Source organism: Callithrix jacchus, chromosome 12 (assembly GCF_049354715.1).
Source record: "Callithrix jacchus isolate 240 chromosome 12, calJac240_pri, whole genome shotgun sequence".
Lineage (NCBI taxonomy): Eukaryota > Metazoa > Chordata > Mammalia > Primates > Cebidae > Callithrix > Callithrix jacchus.
This window is the reverse complement of record NC_133513.1, coordinates 54,822,714-54,843,468: the sequence shown is the minus strand read 5'-3', so window position 1 is coordinate 54,843,468 and position 20,755 is coordinate 54,822,714. Positions and strand designations below refer to the sequence as shown.

Here is a 20,755-nt window from a genome sequence, read left to right as displayed (position 1 = left end):
GGGTGTGGTTAGAACTGCGGTGGCAATGGTGGCCTGCCTCTGTAATGGAGGACTCTCTCTGTTATGGCGGGTTGCCTCAGTAACAGCAGGCTGCGTCCTCAATGGCAGAGTACCTCCGTAGGGGTCGAGTGCCTCAGTAATGGCGGACGCCCCTCCCCCACTGAGCTGCACTGTCCTGGGTTCAGCTGTGCTTGCTGTGAAACTCTCAACCCTGAGCGTTTCCAATTGCTGTTTTGTTTGTTTTTGTGGGGGTGGGACCCGACGAGCCTGATCACCTGGCTCCCTGCCTCAGAGCACTTTTTTTCTAAGTTGAACAGTTGACTCTCTCCCAGGTGTTCCAGTCACCTGCTCAAAGGCCGCTGGGATTTATGTCATTTCCCATGCAGTGACCCACTGCGCCGGCTGAAACAACGTTGCTGCCCAGGAATCTCCTGGCCTGGCTTTCTGTTTAAGTCCTGTTTAATCAGATGAATGTGCCAATCTGCCTTCCAAAATCTCCAATTGCTGGTTTAAGAGGGCAACCAAACCAGTGTATTTTGTACGGAGTGCGGCTGCGCTGCGGCCCCGGCCCAAACTGCCATGCTGGAGGCCCATGGGGCTCCTACACCTGGAAATCTCCTGGTCTGTGGGCAATAAGGATCCATCTGGAAATGCGGTGTCCACTCATTCTCTGTGCTTTCATTGGGAGCTGCAATCCTGAGTTGGTCCTACAGTGCCATCTTCCTTACTCCTAAACATTTATTTTTATAGACATAGGTTTTCATTTCTCTTGGGCAAATACCTAGAAGTGGGATTTTGAGTTTGTATTGTATGGGTATGTTTAATTTTTTTTTTTCTTTAAGATGGAATCTTGCTCTTATTGCCCAGGCTGGAGTGCAATGGTGCAATTTCGGCTCACTGCAACCTCTGCCTCCTGGGTTCAAGTGATTACCTTGCCTCATCTTCCTGAGTAGCTGGGATTACAGGTGTCCACCACCACGCCCAGCTACTTTTTATATTTTTAGTAGAGATGGGGTTTCACCATATTGGCCAGGCTGGTCTTGAACTCCTGACCTCAGGTGATCCACTTGCCTTGGCCATATGTTTAATTTTTAAGAAGCTGCCAAATTGTTTTCCAAGGTGGCTGTACCATTTTTCATTTCCACCAGCAATATTTGAGGTTTACAATTGCTCCACACTTTGGTAGTACTCGACATTGTCAGGTTTTTTTTTTTTTTTTTTAAGTATCTCATGATGGTTTTACTTTGCATGTCCTTAATGACTAATTGTGTTGAGCATTTTTTCATGTGCTTTTTAGCCATACATATATCTTCTTTGGTGAAGTGTGTGTTCAGAACTTTTGCCATTTAAAAAATTGGATTGCTTGTTTTCTTATTTTTGAATTTTGAGCATTCTTTATAAATTTTATATACAAGTCTTTGTCAGAAGTATGATTTGCAAATATTTTATTGCAATCTGTGGTTTGCTTTTGGATTCTCTTGAAAGTATCATTTGCAAAACAAAAGTTTTAAATTGTCATAAAGTTAAAATTGTCATTTTTTTCTTTTATGGATAATACCTAGGGTCATGATTATTTTCTCCTGTATTTCTTCTAGAAGTACATTGTACATTTAGGTTTATGATCCTTTTTTTTTTTTTGAGACAGGGTCTCACTCTATCACCCAGGCAACCAGGCTGGAATGCAGAAGTATGGTCATTGCTCATTTCAGTCTCAAGCTCCTGGGCTCAAAGGATCCTCCTACCTCAGCCTCAAGGTAACTGGACTACAGGCACACACCACCACACCTAGCTAATTATTTATTTTTTTAGAGACAGGATCTGGCTTTGTTGCCCAGTCTGGTCTCAAACTGCTGGCCTCAAGTGATTCTCCTACCTCAGCCTCCTAAATTGTTGGGATTACAGGCATGAGCCACTGCATCCAGCCTATGATCCATCTTGAATTAATTATATATGTATATATATTTGTTTTATTGAGATATAAATCACATACCATAATATTCACCACTTTAAATTACATATTTTATTGGTCTTTAATATATTCATAAAGTTGTGCAACCATCACCACTATCTAATTCTAGGGCATTTTATTCCCATGCTCATTTGCTGGGATTCCTAGTTCCTCCTCCTCTCAGCCCTAAGCAACTATTTTATTTTGTCTCTGTAGATTCTTTCACTTAGCATAATAGTTTCAAGATTCATCTATTATGTAGCATGCATCAGTACTTCATGACTTTTTATGGCTGAATAATATTTCATTGTATGAATATGCCCATTTTACTTATTCATTCATCATTCAATGGACATTTGGGTTGTTTTCGCTTTTTGACTATTATGAATGATACTTCTGTGAATATTCATACACATGTTTTTGAGTACACATATGTTTTTAATTATCTTGGGTATCTATCTAGGAGTGTTGAGTTAATTTTTGTATAAGGTATGAGGTATGGGTTGAGGTTCATTACTTTAGAACCATTTGTTGAAATGACCATTTTTTCTCCATTGAATTGCCTTTTGCCTTTGCACATCTGTTCAAAAATCAGCTGACTCTATTTGCCTGGGTCTATTTCTAGACTCTGTTCTGTGTCATTGATTTACATGTCTATCTTTTTGCCAACACCACACTGTATTTTTAGTGACAGAGCATTGCTCTGTTGCCCAGGCTAGAGTGTATTGGCACAATCAGCTTACTCATTGCTGCCTTGAACTCTCAAGATCAAGTGGTTCTCCTGCCTCAGCCTTCTAAAGTAGCTGGGATTACAGGTGCAAGGCACAGCACCCAGCTCCACACTATCTTGATTACTGCAGCTTTCAAGTAAGTCTTGAAATTGGGTGGTTTGAATTCTTTAACATTATTTCTACTTTTTGAAATTGTTTTGGCTATTCTGCATCTAGAATATCCAAATTATAATCTATATTTCTATAAATTACAGAAATTGATAGATTCTAAAATTCTATACATTTTAGAATCAATTTGTTCTAGTGACAATAAAAAGTATATGAGATTTTGATTAAGATTGCAATGAATCTATAGATCAATTTTGGGGGAATTGTCATCTTAATAATTTGATTCTTTTAATCCATAAACATGGCATATTTTTCCCTTTATTTGAATTTCTCCTTTGATTTCTTTTGTCAGTATTTCATACTTTTCAACATACAGATCCTGCACATATTTTGTTAGATTTATAACTAAATCCTTCATTTTGGGGGTGCTATTATAAATGGTATTGCTTTTTTTTTCCCTTTTTTCTATTTTGAGATAGGGTCTCACTCTGTCACCTGGGCTGGAGTGCAGTGGTGTGATCGTATAACTCCTGTAGTCAAGTGATCCTCTCCTTGGCCTCCCTAAATGCTGGATTTAAAGGCATGAGCCATCATGCCTGACTGCAGTATTGCTTTTATTAGGTTGGTGCAAAAGCGATTGTGGTTTTTGCCATTGAAAGTAATGGCAAGAACATCAATTGCTTTTGTATCGCACTAATAAAAATTGGAATTCCAATGTTCATTGCTATATAGAAATAGTATATAGAAATTTCTATAGTATATAGAAATACAGTCGATTTTTTGTATATTTGCCCTGCATCTTATGACCTTGCTAAAGTCACTTGCTATTAGTTCTAAGAGTTTTTTTTTTCGGTAGATTCTTTGGAATTTTCTATATAGACAACATATTCATTTTGGTTTTAGAGACACCTTTACCATTCCCTCTGTTTGTGTCCTCTCTGATTTCGTTGAGCAGTGGCTTGTAGTTCTCCTTGAAGAGGTCTCTTACATTCCTTGTGAGTTGTATTCCAAGGTATTTTATTCTTTTTGTAGCAATTGTGAATGGCAGTTTGTTCTTGATTTGGCTTTCTTTAAGTCTGTTATTGGTGTAGACGAATGCTTGTGATTTTTGCACATTGATTTTATATCCTGAGACTTTGCTGAAGTTGCTTATCAGTTTCAGGAGTTTTTGGGCTGAGGCGATGGGGTCTTCTAGGTATACTATCATGTCGTCTGCAAATAGAGACAATTTGGCTTCCACCTTTCCTATTTGAATACCCTTTATTTCTTTTTCTTGCCTGATTGCTCTGGCTAGAACTTCCAGTACTATATTGAATAGGAGTGGTGAGAGAGGGCATCCTTGTCTAGTGCCGGATTTCAAAGGGAATGCTTCCAGTTTTTGCCCATTCAGTATGATATTGGCTGTTGGTTTGTCATAAATAGCTTTTATTACTTTGAGATACGTTCCATCGATACTGAGTTTATTGAGGGTTTTTAGCATAAAGGGCTGTTGTATTTTGTCAAATGCCTTCTCTGCGTCAATTGAGATAATCATGTGGTTTTTGTTTTTGGTTCTGTTTATGTGGTGAATTACGTTTATAGACTTGCGTATGTTGAACCAGTCTTGCATTCCTGGGATGAATCCTACTTGATCGTGATGAATAAGTTTTTTGATTTGCTGTTGCAATCGGCTTGCCAGTATTTTATTGAAGATTTTTGCATCTATGTTCATCATGGATATTGGCCTGAAGTTTTCTTTTCTTGTTGGGTCTCTGCCGGGTTTTGGTATCAGGATGATGTTGGTCTCATAAAATGATTTGGGAAGGATTCCCTCTTTTTGGATTATTTGGAATAGTTTCAGAAGGAATGGTACCAGCTCCTCTTTGTGTGTCTGGTAGAATTCGGCTGTCAAACCTTTACCATTCCTTTAGCTCTTTATTGTTTTCTGAATATCCATGATCTTAATCTGGTCATTTTCCTTCTGCCTGAGATCTATCTTTCTTCCCTTTCCTCCTTTCTTTTCTTTTCCTTTCTTTCCTCATTTCTTTTCTTTTCTTTTCCTTCCTTCCTTCCTTCATTTGTTTTTTCTCTCTCTCTCTCTCTTTCTGTGTGCTAATTATAAATGCTTCAATTTTTGTTTGGCTAGAAATGTCTTTATTTTTCATTTATTTTTGAAAGATATTTTTGCAAAATATGTAATGATGAGTTGGCAATTATTTAATTCAGGACTTTAAAGATATCTTTCAGTGTTCTGGCCTTCAATTTTCGAGAAGTAAGTTATTGCTTCTACTTTGATGGCAGTCTTTCTTTCTTGTTCTTACTTTTAAAATGTTTATTATTTTTAGTTGACACATAATTAATTGTACATATTTATGGGGTACAGTCTGAATTTTTTTTTCCAGATGAAATCTTGCCCTGTAGGCCAGGATGGAGTACAGTGGTGCTATCTCAGCTCACTGCAACCTCTGCCCGCTGGGTTCAAGCAATTCTCCTGTCTCTACCTCCCCAGTAGCTGGGATTACAGGCGCCCACCACCACACCTGCCTCAGCCTCCCAAATTTTTGGGGTTACAAGCGTGAGCCCTTGTATGATAGTTTTGATATGTGTATACAATGTGTGATGATCAAATCATGACAATTAGCATTCCATCACTTTAAACATTTACCATGTCTTTATGTTAGGAACATTCAAAATTCACTTTTCTAGCTATTTGAAAATAGACAACAAATTGTTGTTAATTATGGTCACCCTGTAGTGCTTCAGAACTCAACTTATTCCTCCTGTCTAGCTCTACTTTGATATCTGTTAACCAACTTTTGGCTATTTCCACTACCCCCGACCTCCCCTGACCTAGGTCCCCTTCCCTACCTTTAGGAATCACTAGTCTACTATTCTACTTTCTACCTCTGTGAAATCAACCTTTTTAGATTTTACATATGTGTAAAAACATTCAGTATTTGTCTTTGTGTGTCTGGCTTATTTCACTTAATGTAATGTCCTCCAGGCACATCCATATTGCCCTGAATGACAGGCTTTTGTTCTTTGTATGGCTCAATAGTATTTCATTATGTAGATGTAACATATTTTCTTTATCCATTCATCTGTTGGTAGACACAAATAGATTCCATATCTTGGCCATTGTGAGTAGTGCTGCAATAAACAGGGGAGTGCAGATAATCTCTTTGACATACTGATTCCCTTTTCTTTGGATATACCCAGAAGTGGGATTCCTGGATTATATGGTAGATCTCTTTGTAGTTTTTTGAGGAACCTACATACCGTTTTCCATAATGGCTGTCCTAATTTACATTCCCACTAACAGCGTATAATAGTTTTTTTCCTCTGCATTTTCACCAGTATTTTTTTTGTTGTTTGAGATGGAGTCTTGCTTTGCTGCCAGACTGGAGTGGAGTGGAGTGATCTCGGCTCACTGCAACCTCCGCCTCCTGGGTTCAGGCAATTCTCCTACCTCAGCCTCCTGAGTAGCTGGGATTACAGGCACATGCCACCATGCCCTGCTAATTTTTTTATTTTTTTTATTTTTAGTAGAGACGGGGTTTCACCATGTTGACCAGGATGGACTCGATCTCTTGACCTCGTGACCCACCCACCTAGGCCTCCCTAAGTGCTGGGATTACAGGCTTGAGCCACCGCGCCTGGCCTTGTTTTTTTTTAATCTTCTTGATAATAGCCGTTCTAACTGGGGTGAGATATCTCATTGTGATTTCGATTTGCATCTCCCTGGTGATTAGTGATGCTGAGTGTTTAAAAAATATATCCATTGGCCATTTGTATGTTTTCTTTTGAGAGATGTGTATTCAGCTCATTTGCCCATTTAAAAATCAAATAATAATAATTATGATTATTATTTTGCTGTTCAGTTGTTTGAGTTCCTTGTGTATTCTGGCTGTCTTGTCAGATAATAGTTTGAAAATGTTTTCTACAATAAAATCTTTGCCCAGAGCAACGTCTGGAAGCATTTTCTTTATGCTTTCTTCTAGTATTTTCATCATTTTGGGTCTTACATATAAGTCTTTAATTTATTTTAATTTTTTATATGGTGAGAGATGAGTGTCTAGTTTCATTTTTCTGCATGCGGATATCTAGTTTCCCTAACACCATTACTGAAGAAACTGTTCCTTTACCAGTGAGTGTTCTTGGCATCTTTGTTGAAAATCAGTTGGCTGTAAACACATAGATTTATTTCTGGGTTCTTATTTTGTTCCATTGAACTATGTGTTTGTTTTCTGTTTGTATGCCAGTACAATGCTGTTTTGGTTGTTATAGCTTTGTAGTATATTTTGAAGCCTGGTAGTATGATGCCTCCAGCTTTGTTCTTTTTGTTCAGGATTGTTTTGGCTATTTGGGGTCATTTGCAGTTCCATACAAATTTTAGGATTTTTTTTTTCTGTTTCTGTGGAGAATGCTATTGGTATTTTGAGAGGAATTGCATTGAATCTGTAGATTGCTTTTGGTTGTATGGTCATTATCACAATATTAATTCTCCCAATCCATGAACATGAAATGTCTTTCCATTTTTTAATGTGCTTTTTAATTTTTTTCATCAATAGAGATCTTTTACTTCCTTGGTTAAATTTATTCCTAGGTGTTTGATCTTTGTGTAACTATTGTGAATGGGATTGCTTTCTTAATTTCTTTCTTGGCTAGCTCATTATTGGTGTATAGAAACACTACTAATTTTGTATGTTTATTTTGTATCCTGAAACTTTGCTGAATTCATTTATCTGTTCTAAGAGTTTTTTTGTGGCACATTCAGGGTTTTCTCTTCTGTCTTTTTTTCTCTTTTTTTATTGAGACTATCATAAAACAGCATCTTTCTTTTTTTTCCTTTTTTTGTTACAGAGACAGAGTTTAGTTTTGTTGCCCAGGCTGGAGTGCAGTGGTGTGCTCATAACTGTCTGTAGCCTTGACCTCCTGTGCTCAAGTGATCCTCCTGCATCAGTTTCCCAAGTAGCTGGGACTACAGGTATGCACCACCACACCCAGCCAATTTAGACAATTTTTTTTTATATAGAAATTGAGTCTTTGTTGCCCAGGCTGGTCTCAAACACCTAGGCTCTTGCAGTCCTCCTGCCTCTACCTCCCAAAGTGCTGGGATGACAGGTATGAGCCACCGTGCCTGGCCAAGTTTTTCTATATATAAGATCATGTCTGCAAACAGGGACAGTTTGATTTCCTTCATTCCAATTTGGATACCCTTTATTTTATTTTATTTTTTATCTTGCTTAATTACCCTGTTTAGGACTTCCAGTATTATATTGAATAGAAGTGGTACAAATGGGCATCCTTGTCTTGTTCCAGATCTTACAGGATCTTTTCCCTATTTAGTATGATGCTGCCTGTGAATTTGTCATTTATGGTCTTTATTGGCTGAGGTATGATTCTTCTATACCTAGCTGATCGAGAGCTTTAATTATAAATGAATGTTGAGTTTTAGCAAATGCTTTTTCTGCATCTATTGAGATGATCATATAGTTTTTATCCTTCATTCTATTGATGTGATGTACCACATTTATTGATTTACTTATTCAAATTATCCTTGCATCCCTGGAATGAATTCAGGGGCTGCATGGTAACTTGATCATGGTGAACGATCTTTTAATTGGGCTGCTGGGTTTGGCTTGCTAATGTTTTATTGAGTATTTTGCATCTATGTTCATCAGGGATATTGGCTGATAGCTTTGGTTGTTGTTTCTTTGTCTGGTTTTGGTATCAGGGTAATCTTGGCCTCATAGAATGAGTTTGGAAGAATTCCTTCTTCTGGAAGAGTTTGAAAAGAATTAGTATTAGTTATTTAAATGTTTGTTAGAATTCTGCTGTTAAGCCATTGGGTCCTGGGCTTTTCTTTGATGGGAGACTTTTTATTACAGATTCAATCTTATTACTTGTAATTGGTCTGTTCAGGCTTTTTATTTCTTCTTGAGTCGATCTTGGTAGATTGTATGCATCCAGGAATTTATCCACTTCAACTAGGTTTTCTAATTTGTTGGCATATAGTTGTTTGTAATGATTCTTTGTATTTCTGTGGTATCAGCTGTAATACCTTTTTCATTTTTGATTTTATTTATTTGGATCTTTTCTTTCTTGGTTTGTTTAGCTAATGGTTTGTCCATTTGATTTATGTTTTTAAAAAACAAATTTTCATTTTGTTAATATATTGTAATTTTTGGCCCTAATTTCTCTGTTCTGATCTTTATTATTTCTTTGCTTCTACTAGTTTTGGGGTTGGTTTATGCTTGCTTTTCTAGTTTCTTGAGATGCATTGTTAGGTTTTTTATTTGAACTTTTTCTACTTTTTTGATGTTGGCATTTATTGCTATAAAATTCCCTCTTAACATTGCTTTTGCTGTATCCTGTAGGTTTTGACACATTTTGTTTTTAAAACTTTCTTCTTAATTTCTTCATTGTCTGTTGTTTAATTGCCATGTACTTGTGCAGTTTCAAACGTTCCTGTTATTGATTTTTAGTTTTATTTCATTGCAGTAAGAAAAGATACTTGATATGATTTCAGTTGTTTTACATTTGTTGAGATTTGCTTTGTGGCCAAACATGTGGTCTATCCTGGAGAATGTTCATGTGCTGATGAAAAGAATATGCATTCTGCAGCTGTTGGATGAAATGTTCTGTAAGTGTCTGTTAGGTCCATTTGGCCTAAGTGCTGTTCAAATCCAGTATTGCTTTATTGGTTTTCTGTCTAGATGATTTGTCGAATGCTAAGAGTGAGATGTTGAAGTCCCCAACTATTTTGAATTGGAGTCGTCTCTCCCTTTATTTTATTTTTTAAGAGACAGAATCTCACTTTGTCACCAGGTGGGAATGCAGTGCCATGATCATGGCTCACTGCAGCCTTAAATTCCTGGGCTCAAGTGATTCTTCTGCCTCAGTCTTCCAGGTAGCTGGGACTACAGGTATGTGCCATGGCTTAAAAAATTTTTGTTTCCAGAGATGGGATCCCATTTGCTTCTTTGCCTTTTGGCTAAGATCAAATGTAGAGATGAAGTCTTACTATATTGCCCAGGCTGGACTTGAACACCTGGCCTTAAGTGATCCTCCTGCATCCCAAGTAGTTGAGATTATAGGCACAAGCCTTGATATCTGGCCACTGTCTCTCCCTTTATATCTAATAATATTTGCTTGATATATGTCAGTGCTCCAGTGTTGGGTGCATATATGTTAACAATTATAATACCCTATTATTGAATTGATCCCTTTATCCTTATATAATGACCCTTTTGTCTATTTTTACTGCTTTTGACTTAAAGTCTGTTTCATCTAAGTATAGCTACTTCTGCTTGCTTCTGGTTTCTGTTTGTTCGGAATATCTTTTTCTATCCCTTCACCTTCAGGGTATGTTTCTGGCTGTTTTTAAAGGGTTTTCTTTGTCTCTGAATAGTTTTACTCTGATGTGCCAAAAGTGTGGGTATAGTTTTCTTGTGTTTATTCTACTTGGATGTCTTAGCATTTTCTGAAGATGCGGCTTGATGTTTTTTGTTTTTGGAAAATTCATAGTCAATAATCTCTTCAAATATTACTTTTGCTCTATTTTCTCTCTCTTCAATGTGTTCCAAATCTTTAATTTTTTCTTTTTTTCTCCTTTTGTTTCAGTTTGTATGTTTCCTACTGATATTTTTTAGCTTACTAATTCTTTCTCTAGCTGTGTCTACTCTTCTGTTAAGCCTATCTATCCAGTTCTTAACATTCTGTCAGTTATTGTGTTTTTCAGTTTAACATTTTCTATGTGATTCTTTTAAAAAACAGATCCAAGCTCTCTGTTGAAATTCTCCTCCCAGCACTTTGGGAGGCCGAGGCGGGTGGATCACGAGGTCAAGAGATCAAGACCATCCTGGTCAACATGGTGAAACCCCGTCTCTACTAAAAATACAAAAAATTAGCTGGCTGTGGTGGTGCATGCCTGTAATCCCAGCTACTCGGGAGGCTGAGGCAGGAGAATTGCCTGAACCCAGGAGGCGGAGGTTGCAGTGAGCCGAGATCGCGCCATTGCACTCCAGCCTGGGTAACAAGAGCAAAACTCCATCTCAAAAAAAAGAAAAAAAAAGAAATTCTCCACTTGGAATTAATTTTCTTTAATGTATTAATGACATTTTTAAAAATTATATCTGAGAACTCCCATATATAAGTCACCTAAAAGTGTATTTTTATTATTTAGTCTTTCTCTGGTTTTTGGTCACTTGGTCTTATCTCCTGGTAAGTCTTATCATTTTTTATTAAATGCTGGACATTGTGGATAAGAAATTATAGTACAGATTTGAGGCTCTTGATAACACTTTTTTCCTCCAGAGAGGATTTTCTTTTGTCTTATGGCAGGATCAAATCATCTTAATCTCATCTTGAATCAGGCTGGTTTAAATCTGTGTTTCAGCTTTTGCAATGGCTGATTTATTTGTATATTCTAGAAATAAGATTAGGCCTTATTTTAAAACTATAACTCATCAGAAGCCCCAGTGGAAAGCTGGAGGTGCTTTCTAGATTCCTGTACTTATACCAGCCCGGAACTCTTTTTTTTTTGAGATGGAGTTTCGCTCTTGTTACCAAGGTTGGAGTGCAATGGCGCGATGGCACGATCTCGGCTCACCGCAACCTCCGCCTCCTGGGTTCAGGCAATTCTCCTGCCTCAGCTTCCCGAGTGGTTGGGATTACAGGCACGCGCCACTGTGCCCAGCTGATTTTTTGTCTTTTTAGTAGAGTTGGGGTTTCACCATGTTGACCAGGATGGTCTTGATCTCTTGACCTCGTGATCCACCCACCTCGGCCTCCCAAAGTGCAGGGATTACAGGTGTAAACCACCACGCCCGGCCTCTTTTTTTTTTTACCCTGAGTTCTAGGAGACTGCTGAAATCTCTGCTCAGCTTCTGGACCCTTCAGCTATTCGTATGCGAATCTGCAAATTACTTCTGGAGAAAAACGCAGTCAGATGTTTGCTTCACATGAATGCTCTGATCTCTCTTCATGGTCTTGGTTTTCATTTCCCTGTTAACTTTTCTTCATTTTCAAACCAGATTTCCTAGTTGTTTTTGACAAGGAGGTTGGTCTGATATGAATCAATCTACCATATCCAGAAGCAAAATTAAGAGTATGGACTTTGGAATCAAACTTCCAGGATTCAAATCTCAGTTCAAATCATTTACTTGCACTGTGATCATGAGCAAACTATTAACTTTTCTGAGCGTCAGTTTCCAATCACTAAAATGTGGATAATATAGTAGCTACCTTTTAGGGTTGTTGTGATCATTTAGAATGTGTATATGTAAACTTAGAAAAGTGCCCAGAACACTGAGATGCAAAAAATGCTATCTTGGTGTTTGCTATTATTATTTTTACATGACCAAGATTTTTTTGCCAATGATTTTCCATCGTATAATTTCAGTGATGCATCCTTAATGGGCCTCCACTGGCTACTGGATAAAGTCCAAACTCTATAGTTGCTGTTCTCAGCCCTGGTAGAATAGCAGGGTAATCTGTAGTGCTTTTAAAACTCTTGAGACCCCAGCCAAACCAGGCTAATCACATTAGAATTTTTTAGGTAGGATCTAGATAGCAGTATTTCTAAGAGATCCCCAGGTGATTTCAGTGTTGAGCCAACACTGAAAACCTTTGGCTTTCAAGATCACTAACAGTCTAGCCCAACCTATCTTTCTAATGATAATTCTCCCGTATCCCAACATGGGCATTTCCTTGTAGTGAGCCTATCTATTCAAGGTCCAGGCTTCCACCTATATGATTGATGGCTCATGCAAGGCTCAGAGGCTGATGGTTTATCTCTTCTCCCTCCCTTCCATAGTGGTATGGGTGGAGACACAGGTGCGCACCTCAGTCTTTGTCCCTTCCTTCTGGGCTTCATTTTCTTACCATAACTTGAATCTGTTTCATAACAAAGTTCCCATGTTTTCTTTTGTTTTTCTTCCACTCCTCCCTCCAGATCTTTTGCTAAAGACTTTTCACCTTTCCCTGTCCAAGACTAACACATCCTCCATTCCTCACTAGAAACACACTTTTCATCTATTTTCCTAACATTATCAACTGACAGCATGGCATCATAGCTAGTTTCCAATCATAAGGCTGGAGAAACCTGGCCTGCCCCCAGGAATCAACTTTGGACAACGTCATTCTCATTTCTACTTCTGTCTCTTTGGGCTACCTCATCGACTTAGAATATCTCTTTTCCTGCCTCTCTCTCTGCCAATTTGCAGTCAATTCCACCTCGAAGTTTCACTTCTTCTACTAAGCCTATTAAGTGTCTCCAAAGCACACTGTTCTTCCACTTTTCTTGTGCTCCCACTTACCCTGTCTATTCACAATTTTAGCTCCAAATTATATGTTCCAATGGAGGACCTTGAAACACAGTGGAAATTCAATACTTTATAATTCCTTGTTAGACCTACACAAAATTGTCAAAAAAAAAAAAAAAAAAAAAAAGCCTAAGCTAAAGATTCCCAACACTGATTTTCAGATCATTATCATTATCATTGTTTTTTGCCCTAGAAGTGAGGTGCATGTTGCTAAATGTTAGGGAGTTCTGAGAAACCATGGGTTGGTAGGAATAGGATAGGGAATTGCACTCACTTTCTGCTGCTGCATAACAGATGATCACAACCACAGAGCTGAAAATAACACTGGTTTATTATCTCACAGCTCTGTGGGTCAGAAGTCCAGGTGGCTTGTCTGAGTTCTCTGCTCTGGATCTCACAAGGCCAAAATCAAGATGTTGGCCAGGCTGGGATCTTCTTGGAGGCTTTGGGGAAGAATCCACTTCCAACCTCATTCAGGTTGTTGGCAGATTCAGTTTCTAGTAACTGTGGGGCTGAGGTCCCCGTCTTATTGCTGGCTAGGGGGTCACTCTCAGTTTACTGAGGCCACGCTCAGATCCTTCCATGTGGCCCCCTTAATGTCAGCAGAGAATTCCCCATGCATCGAAGTCTTCTGACTTCTTTTTCTGCTACCAGCTGGAGAAAATTCTCTGCTTTTAACTTGCATTATTGGGTTAAGCCCCACCAGCTGATATCTCTATCTTAAAGTCTACTAACTTGAGTCTTTAATTATACCTGAAAAATTCTGGCTGGGTGTGGTGGCTCACACCTGTAATCCCAGCACTTTGGGAGGCCAACGTGGGTGGATTGCTTGAGCCCAGGAGTTTGAGATCAGCCTGGGCAATGTGATGAAACCCCATCTCTACAAAAATACAAAAATAGTCGGGCATAGTGGTATGTGCTTGTAGTCCCAGCTACTCAGGAGGCTGGCTTAAGGTAGGAGAATGGCTTGAGCTAGGAGGCTGAGGTTTCAGTAAGCTGAGATTGTGCTACTGCACTCCAGTCTGGGCAACAGAGTAAGACCCCGTCTTAAAAAAAATTCTCCATAGCAGTACCTAGATTAGTGTTTGGTTGAATAACCAGGGTATGGGAGTCTTGGGGAACCATTTTTAGAATTTTGCCAACCACAGGACGGATGAAGCAGAAAGTCAGAGAACCAGTAAGGAAAGGACCACTTAGATTCAGTGGACCAGTGCCTTGCAGAGCAAAAAGCACCCTTCAGGATCACCTAGTCCTGCCCTTTTATTCTCTGGATTGGAACATCAATACTTAGAGAGGGGAAGGGAATTTATAATTAATCTTCTACACATCCACCCTGGGCCAGATGTTGTACTAAATGCTTATGGAGAATATAGAGACAAATAAGACTCAGCATCTGCCCTTAGGATTTTATTACCCATGCATCCAAGGTCCATGGAAGTTTTTCTTAAGAAAATAGCTTATTTAATCCTTGGAAATTATAGGGTTGTGTGCTAGAAATGGACCTCACAGATCAAATGTTCCAGTGTTTCTTAAGAATAGAAACAGTGACTTTAGGCGACATGTAGACCAACATTTTAAATTGTAATAATAATGTCTTTATGTTAATGTTACCTTCTATTTATGGCAAACGATGCTATTTTTTCTGCATTACAATGACATAAACTTTCCTTTTGCCTTCTTCCTTTTTTCCTTTTTTCAACTTGCATTTACGGATCACTTACTCTAGAAGACAACAGAAGATGAAGGCTTTGGCTCTGGGAAAAGAGTTACCTGGATACTGATCCTGATGTCTCTCACTTAAACTCTCCAAGTCTTACTTTCTCATCAGCTAGGTACGGAGAAATAGACTATTTAAGTGATATCATGTGTGTAAAGTGCTTAACAGAGGGCTCGTGACATTGTAAGGATCTAATAGATAGTAGCAATTATAAAATTAATGCTTTTCTGATCCAAGGGGAAGGGGGATTTCTGCTAAGGAAAGCTGGGCCTTGTTTCCCTGACCTTTATGGGGAGTGGCAGCAGTTCTCAGGGCCCTCATCCCTCTCCTCGCCTCTCCTGGGCCTTTTGAGAGCCTGGGAAGGTGCCTGAGATCTGGCACTTTCTGGAAAGAGAGGAAATGGATGAAGAAAGTAAAGAAAACATGGCCAGGTCCAATGGTTCATGCCTGTAATCTTAGCACTTTGGGAGGCTGAGGCTGAGGTCAGGAGTTTGAGACCAGCCTGACCAACATGGAGAAACCCCGTCTCTACTAAAAATACAACAATTAGCTGGGTGTGGTGGCGCATGTCTGTAATCCCAGCTACTCGGGAGGCTGAGGCAGGAGAATCGCTTTTACCTGGGAGGTGGAGGTTGCGGTGAGCCAAGATCCTGCCATTGCACTCCAGCCTTGGCGACAGAGCAAGACTCCTTCTAAAAAAAAATTTAAAAAGTAAAGGAAATAGTGGAGGGTGTCACCATAGGGACATACCTGTGGGAATTACTAATTTTTTGGAGAAGCAACAAACTCAGATTGGGCACCAGCAGTGTGCCCTGCTTTGAGAATCTTGCAGGGAATGAGGCAGCTGCATCTGTTCGCATTCTGTCTCTATCCTAAGCCTCCTCCCAAGTCACTCTCGCTCATGGCCTCCTCTCTCTTTCAACAACTACCAGAGGAGTTGTTGAAATATCTCCTGTCTAAAAAATCTTTGTGCTTTCTTTGGAGAAGAAAGGTGTTTCTCTCTTTTATTAAAAAAAGGACTACAGGTGTCTGTCAGAGGAGGGAAAAGGGGGCTAGAGTCTGGCATTCAGATGGCCAGAGGCACCGAGTTACTTGGCAGTAGGTGAGAGGGGAGCTTCAGAAAGAAGATGGGAGAGCCTCCAAAACACTTATTAGCTCATCAAGTGTCACCTGGGCTAACCTCTGAATGTTTAGGTGTTTAGTGTATGCCACCAATGGTAGATGTTCAAGGTGCTCTGCCACGCTGGTGGGGGAAATATTTTGTTGAGAGCTAAAGAGAGAGCCCAATCATAGCTGCCTATTCTGCCAACACACAGGGTGGGGGTGTCTGCCAGCGAGGAGCTGAGCCACCTGTGCCTTGGTGTTGCCCTCAGAGAGGCAGAGCTCCTGGGGAAAGGAGTTCGTGGGGCAAAGGCGAATGGTATGGTAGAAACCAGTTTTATACATTTTGATATTTTGATGCTATTTAAGTTATGAAGACATAGCCTATAGGTCTTCTGCCAGCCAACCATTGATTCATCGTGGGAAATGTGTTGTGAGACTTTCTGGTTCAGAATGTCTTTCTGGGCTACCTCTCTGCTTAGACTAGGGAGTGAAAACAAGTGACATAGATTTAAAATAATAACAGTCAACTGGGCACAGTGGCTCATGCCTGTAATCCCAGCAGTTTGGGAGGAAAGGCGGATGGATTGCTTGAGCCCAGGAGTTTGAGACCAGCCAGAGCCACATGGCAAAACCCCATCTACAACAAATACAAACAATAGCTGTGTATGGTGGTGTGCACCTATAGTCGCAGCTACTCAGAACACTGAGGTGGGAAGATTGCTTGAAAGGGGGTGGGAGGGTCGAGGCTGCAATGAGCTGTGATTACACCACTGCATTCCAGCCTGGGCAATAGAGCAAGACCCTGTTTCAATGTAACAAACAACAACAGCAATAATAATAATAGTCATACACAGTGCAGTGAAACAAGACTTTTAATGCTACTCGTGGGAGTATAAATTTGTCTGATCTTTCTTGAGGCATTTGGGCAGTATCAAAAGTCTTAAAAATAGTAATACACTTTATCCCAGCAATTCCACTTCTATGAATGTGTTCTGAGAAAATAGTTGGACAAGTGCACAAAGATCAGGATATAATGAAAACCATGATAGTTTTTTTCATAATCATGAACAACTGAAAACAACCAAAACATCCAGCAATTACAGATTGGCTAATAAATGAAGGTAACTTCATAGAATACTACACATCTATTGAAAAGGACACTGCTGCTGTCTCATATATACATTGAAAAAGAGTTTTGCTCTTGTTGCCCAGGCTGGAGTGCAATGGCACAATTTCAGCTCACTGCAACCTCCACGTCCCAGGTTCAAGCGATTCCCTTGCCTCAGCCTCCTGAGTAGCTGGGATTACAGGCATGCGCCACCACGCCCAGTTAATTTTTTTGTATTTTTAGTAGAGATGGGGTTTCTCCATGTTGGTCAGGCTGGTTTCGAACCCCTGATCTCGGGTGATCTGCCCACCTCAGACTCCCAAAGTGCTGGGATTACAGGCATGAGTTGCCACACCTGGTCTCATATTTATTGATAGGGAAAGATGGTTGTAATATTTTACGTGAGAAGAGCAGATTCCAGGACAGTATATTCATTATGATTCTATTTTTATAGATAAAAGTAGATAAATTTCTCTATTTCAGTAATTTTTTTACTCCCAGAACATTATTTCATTAAAGGTGACATTTGCTGAGACTGCACCACGTGGACACCCAGTTTTATGCAGGTTGCGCTCCAGATTATAGTGCCATGTTGTGAAGGTTACAGGTAGAGTGTATACATTACTTTGCATAGTGTCTGATACATAGTAGTGCTTAGAGGTAGAAAAAGTAAGTATTGCTTTTGGAAACTCTCTTAAAGTTGTAAAGAGACTGCTCCTCTAGAACAGTTTGGTATTTTAATAGAATAGAAACTATGATATAAAAATTGGCAAAGTTTGGTATCCTGAATACATGTAGTTGATATGGTCTCAACCTTGAAAAAAATAGTACATGTGCCCATAAGAAAAGTCTGTAAAAATATAAATAAAAATTTTAATAGTGTTTGAGTAATGCTGGATCATGAGTAACTTTTATTTTTTTGCTGTAACCCACCAGCCTCATGTGAATAGAACAGACAAATCTTCATTTCTGTCCTTCTTTTCACTCAAAGTTTTTTAAAAAAGACTTTAATTACTGATATAAAGTAAAACAATTACTCGTGGGTTGGCTGAGAATTGCTAGAAATTAATAAATAGTTTGGAAATATTTAGTAAATTCTAATTACTTAGCAAAAGTAATTAAAATATTTATAAGCGAACACCCATAAAACACCACCAAGCAAATACATTACTCAATAAATGGTTTAATTAGTATTTCATTACTAGAAATTAATCTCAGTAACGAAACATTACTACAAATTACATGTAGGATAGACAACTTATTTTACTGCTATTAATGATTTCAATTACTAAGTTTGTTCAAGCCTAATTCCTTCTCACTTCCCCCACTCCCTCCTCCCGCTCCCACCCAGGCAAGTTCCCACACACTGGGTCTGAATTAGGATGTTTGGGGCTGGTCTGGAACTGCATTGTTGGGAATCCCAGGCACACAGATTAACAATTTCCCTTGGCTTATTTCTTAGTTGTCTTGCTGAAATACAGGCCCTGGGTGCCTCTTAATCAGCTAGAATCAAACTCCAGGGGCTGGTGGGCTTCTTACTGCAGATATACTCTCCTCTAGAGTCTTCTAAATCACTTGGCTGCAAGGATCTATTCCTTCCCCTCTCCTGTGCCAAGGTCTTTCTGGCACTGGCTTGTATCCCTGGTCCACATGCCAGGCTGGGTGGGTGGGGGTGGGCCGGGCTACCACCAAGTCATCAGAGGGCATTATTATGCAGATTGGAGAAAGCAGCCTCTTCCTCCAGACACAGGTGGTCACACACCAGGGTGGATTTCAGCTCTCACTTGTTTTTTTTTGGTCAGGTTCCCCAAGAAACAGATTTGGGATTTGCATGCAGGAGTCTTATTGGGGAATGCTTTCAGGTAGTTCCCATATAGGAACTACCACCCCCGTCTGAGAGCGAGGACTGTACAGGAGAAGTTGAACGACTCCATGGAAAGCTCGGAAGCTGAGATAATTCTTCCAGAATGTCTTGGATTGAGACAAGGGGTGGGGATCATGATTTCAGATTGTTACTCACACAGTCATGGGTTCCATCATCTGGCAGGTGACAGCCCGCTGACCACAACCAAGGAGGATTTAACAGGGGATTTCCTTACTAGTAACAAGTAAAGTGCACACTAGGGATAGTTCCCAGAGCAGTGCCTCCCAGGGGTGACCTGTGGGTGTGGTTTGCTGCTGGCATAGCTTTGATGTTGCATGAGTTGTTCCAGTGTTCTGCTGGCGCTGGGTGATGTGTCGCTTTTGGTGTTAGAGTGAACTCTTACTGGGTCTTCTGCTTAGACCATAAGCTCCAGGAGGGCGGGCTCATGTCTCATGGTATCCCCAGACCTTAGCCCAGTTCATGGCTCCATTAGTATTTGCTGATTGAATGTATAAGACTAAAGACAGGCCGGGCGCGGTGGCTCAAGCCTGTAATCCCAGCACTTTGGGAGGCCGAGGCGGGTGGATCACGAGGTCAAGAAATCAAGACCATCCTGGTCAACATGGTGAAACCCCGTCTCTACTAAAAATACAAAAAATTAGCTGGCCATGGCGCGTGCCTGTAATCCCAGCTACTCAGGAGGCTGAGGCAGGAGAATTGCCTGAACCCAGGAGGCGGAGGTTGCAGTGAGCCGAGATCGCGCTATTGCACTCCAGCCTGGGTAACAAGAGCGAAACTGCGTCTCAAAAAAAAAAAAAAAGTCTAAAGACAAATGGTCACTTAAATACATTAATGTAAACTTGATACACTTGACAAAGGGAAACAGAATCTGATCTAATCTGAGGGGTCAGGGGAGGCTTTTCCAAAGAAGTGACGCTTGAGCTGAGACCCAAGGACTGGGTAAGAGTGAACCAGGTAAAATGAGGGGAGGGGGTTGCTTCCCAAGCCTCCCTGGGACGGGCGTTTGGCTCTGCCACTTCCTATGTGTGTCTCCTGGGAGGAAACAGAACTGAGAAGGCATGCTCACTGAATTTCTGTTATCTGTTGCTGAAATGTATCCTTTGTCCCTATCACAGCCTTATCTTGTACAAGATTCGTGTGTCAGAGAGCTCGTTTCCACCAGCCCAGGCTGCTGTGGGATGGAATTGCCTGCACCTGGATGTGCTTGCTGGGCTGGGAGATACAGACAAGGCATCCCGGCTGGAGGTGGAGGGGGCCTAACCCGGGGTGGCCTAGGGGGGATTTTGCATATGTATGATGCATATCTTGGAGGAACTGAGGGTGGAAACAGCTGGGGTACACCACACCTAAGCCTGTGTTTCCCATCTGTCCTTATCTACTCTGAGCTCACCCTCGCCAACTCTGGGCCTGTCTCTACTCCCCACTGCCCCAGGACTGTAGCCTGTTCATTTCTCCTCCACAGCTGTGCAGGGGACCTCTCCTCTTTGCAGTGCCCCTCTTGATGCACAAAATCCACCTAAATCCCCTCCATGGAGTCCTGCCCAGAGAATCCAGGTCCTGCTGTCTCAGCCTTCCTTGGATTTGATTCTTTAAGGCAGGGGCTTGGTTTGTTTGAGAAATTGCATGCCTGGTCCTAGGCCTGCTCCAGAGCACAGAGGTTGGCAAAAGGCTGCAGGAGAAGTTGAGCCCTGAAGAAAAACCTAGCATGCCCACTCCTGTTACATGATGCTGTGGTGGGTGCTAGGCCTTGTAAACTGTGCTTGGGGTGACATCTACTGGGCCCCCCATGCAGGCAGACTGTGAGGGGGACCTCAGGCTTGACTTCAGCTGGTGGTGGCAGGACTGGG

The 20,755-nt window shown here is 40.5% G+C and overlaps 1 long non-coding RNA gene across 3 annotated transcripts in view; it reads left to right on the top strand.

Moving 5' to 3' along the window:
- Positions 1-1,618: 1,618 nt before the first annotated feature.
- Positions 1,619-20,755, top strand: part of LOC103796689 (uncharacterized) — a 39,054-nt gene continuing 19,917 nt past the window's right edge. The window contains exons 1-3 of one of the 3 annotated variants that reach the window (XR_008475245.2): positions 1,619-1,754; positions 7,630-7,753; positions 14,821-14,926. This is a non-coding gene — a long non-coding RNA (uncharacterized LOC103796689). Of the gene's footprint in view, positions 1,755-2,693; positions 2,816-7,629; positions 7,754-14,820; positions 14,927-20,755 lie in introns of those variants that run through there. The other 2 variants (XR_013524888.1, XR_008475247.2) reach the window with 2 other exon arrangements.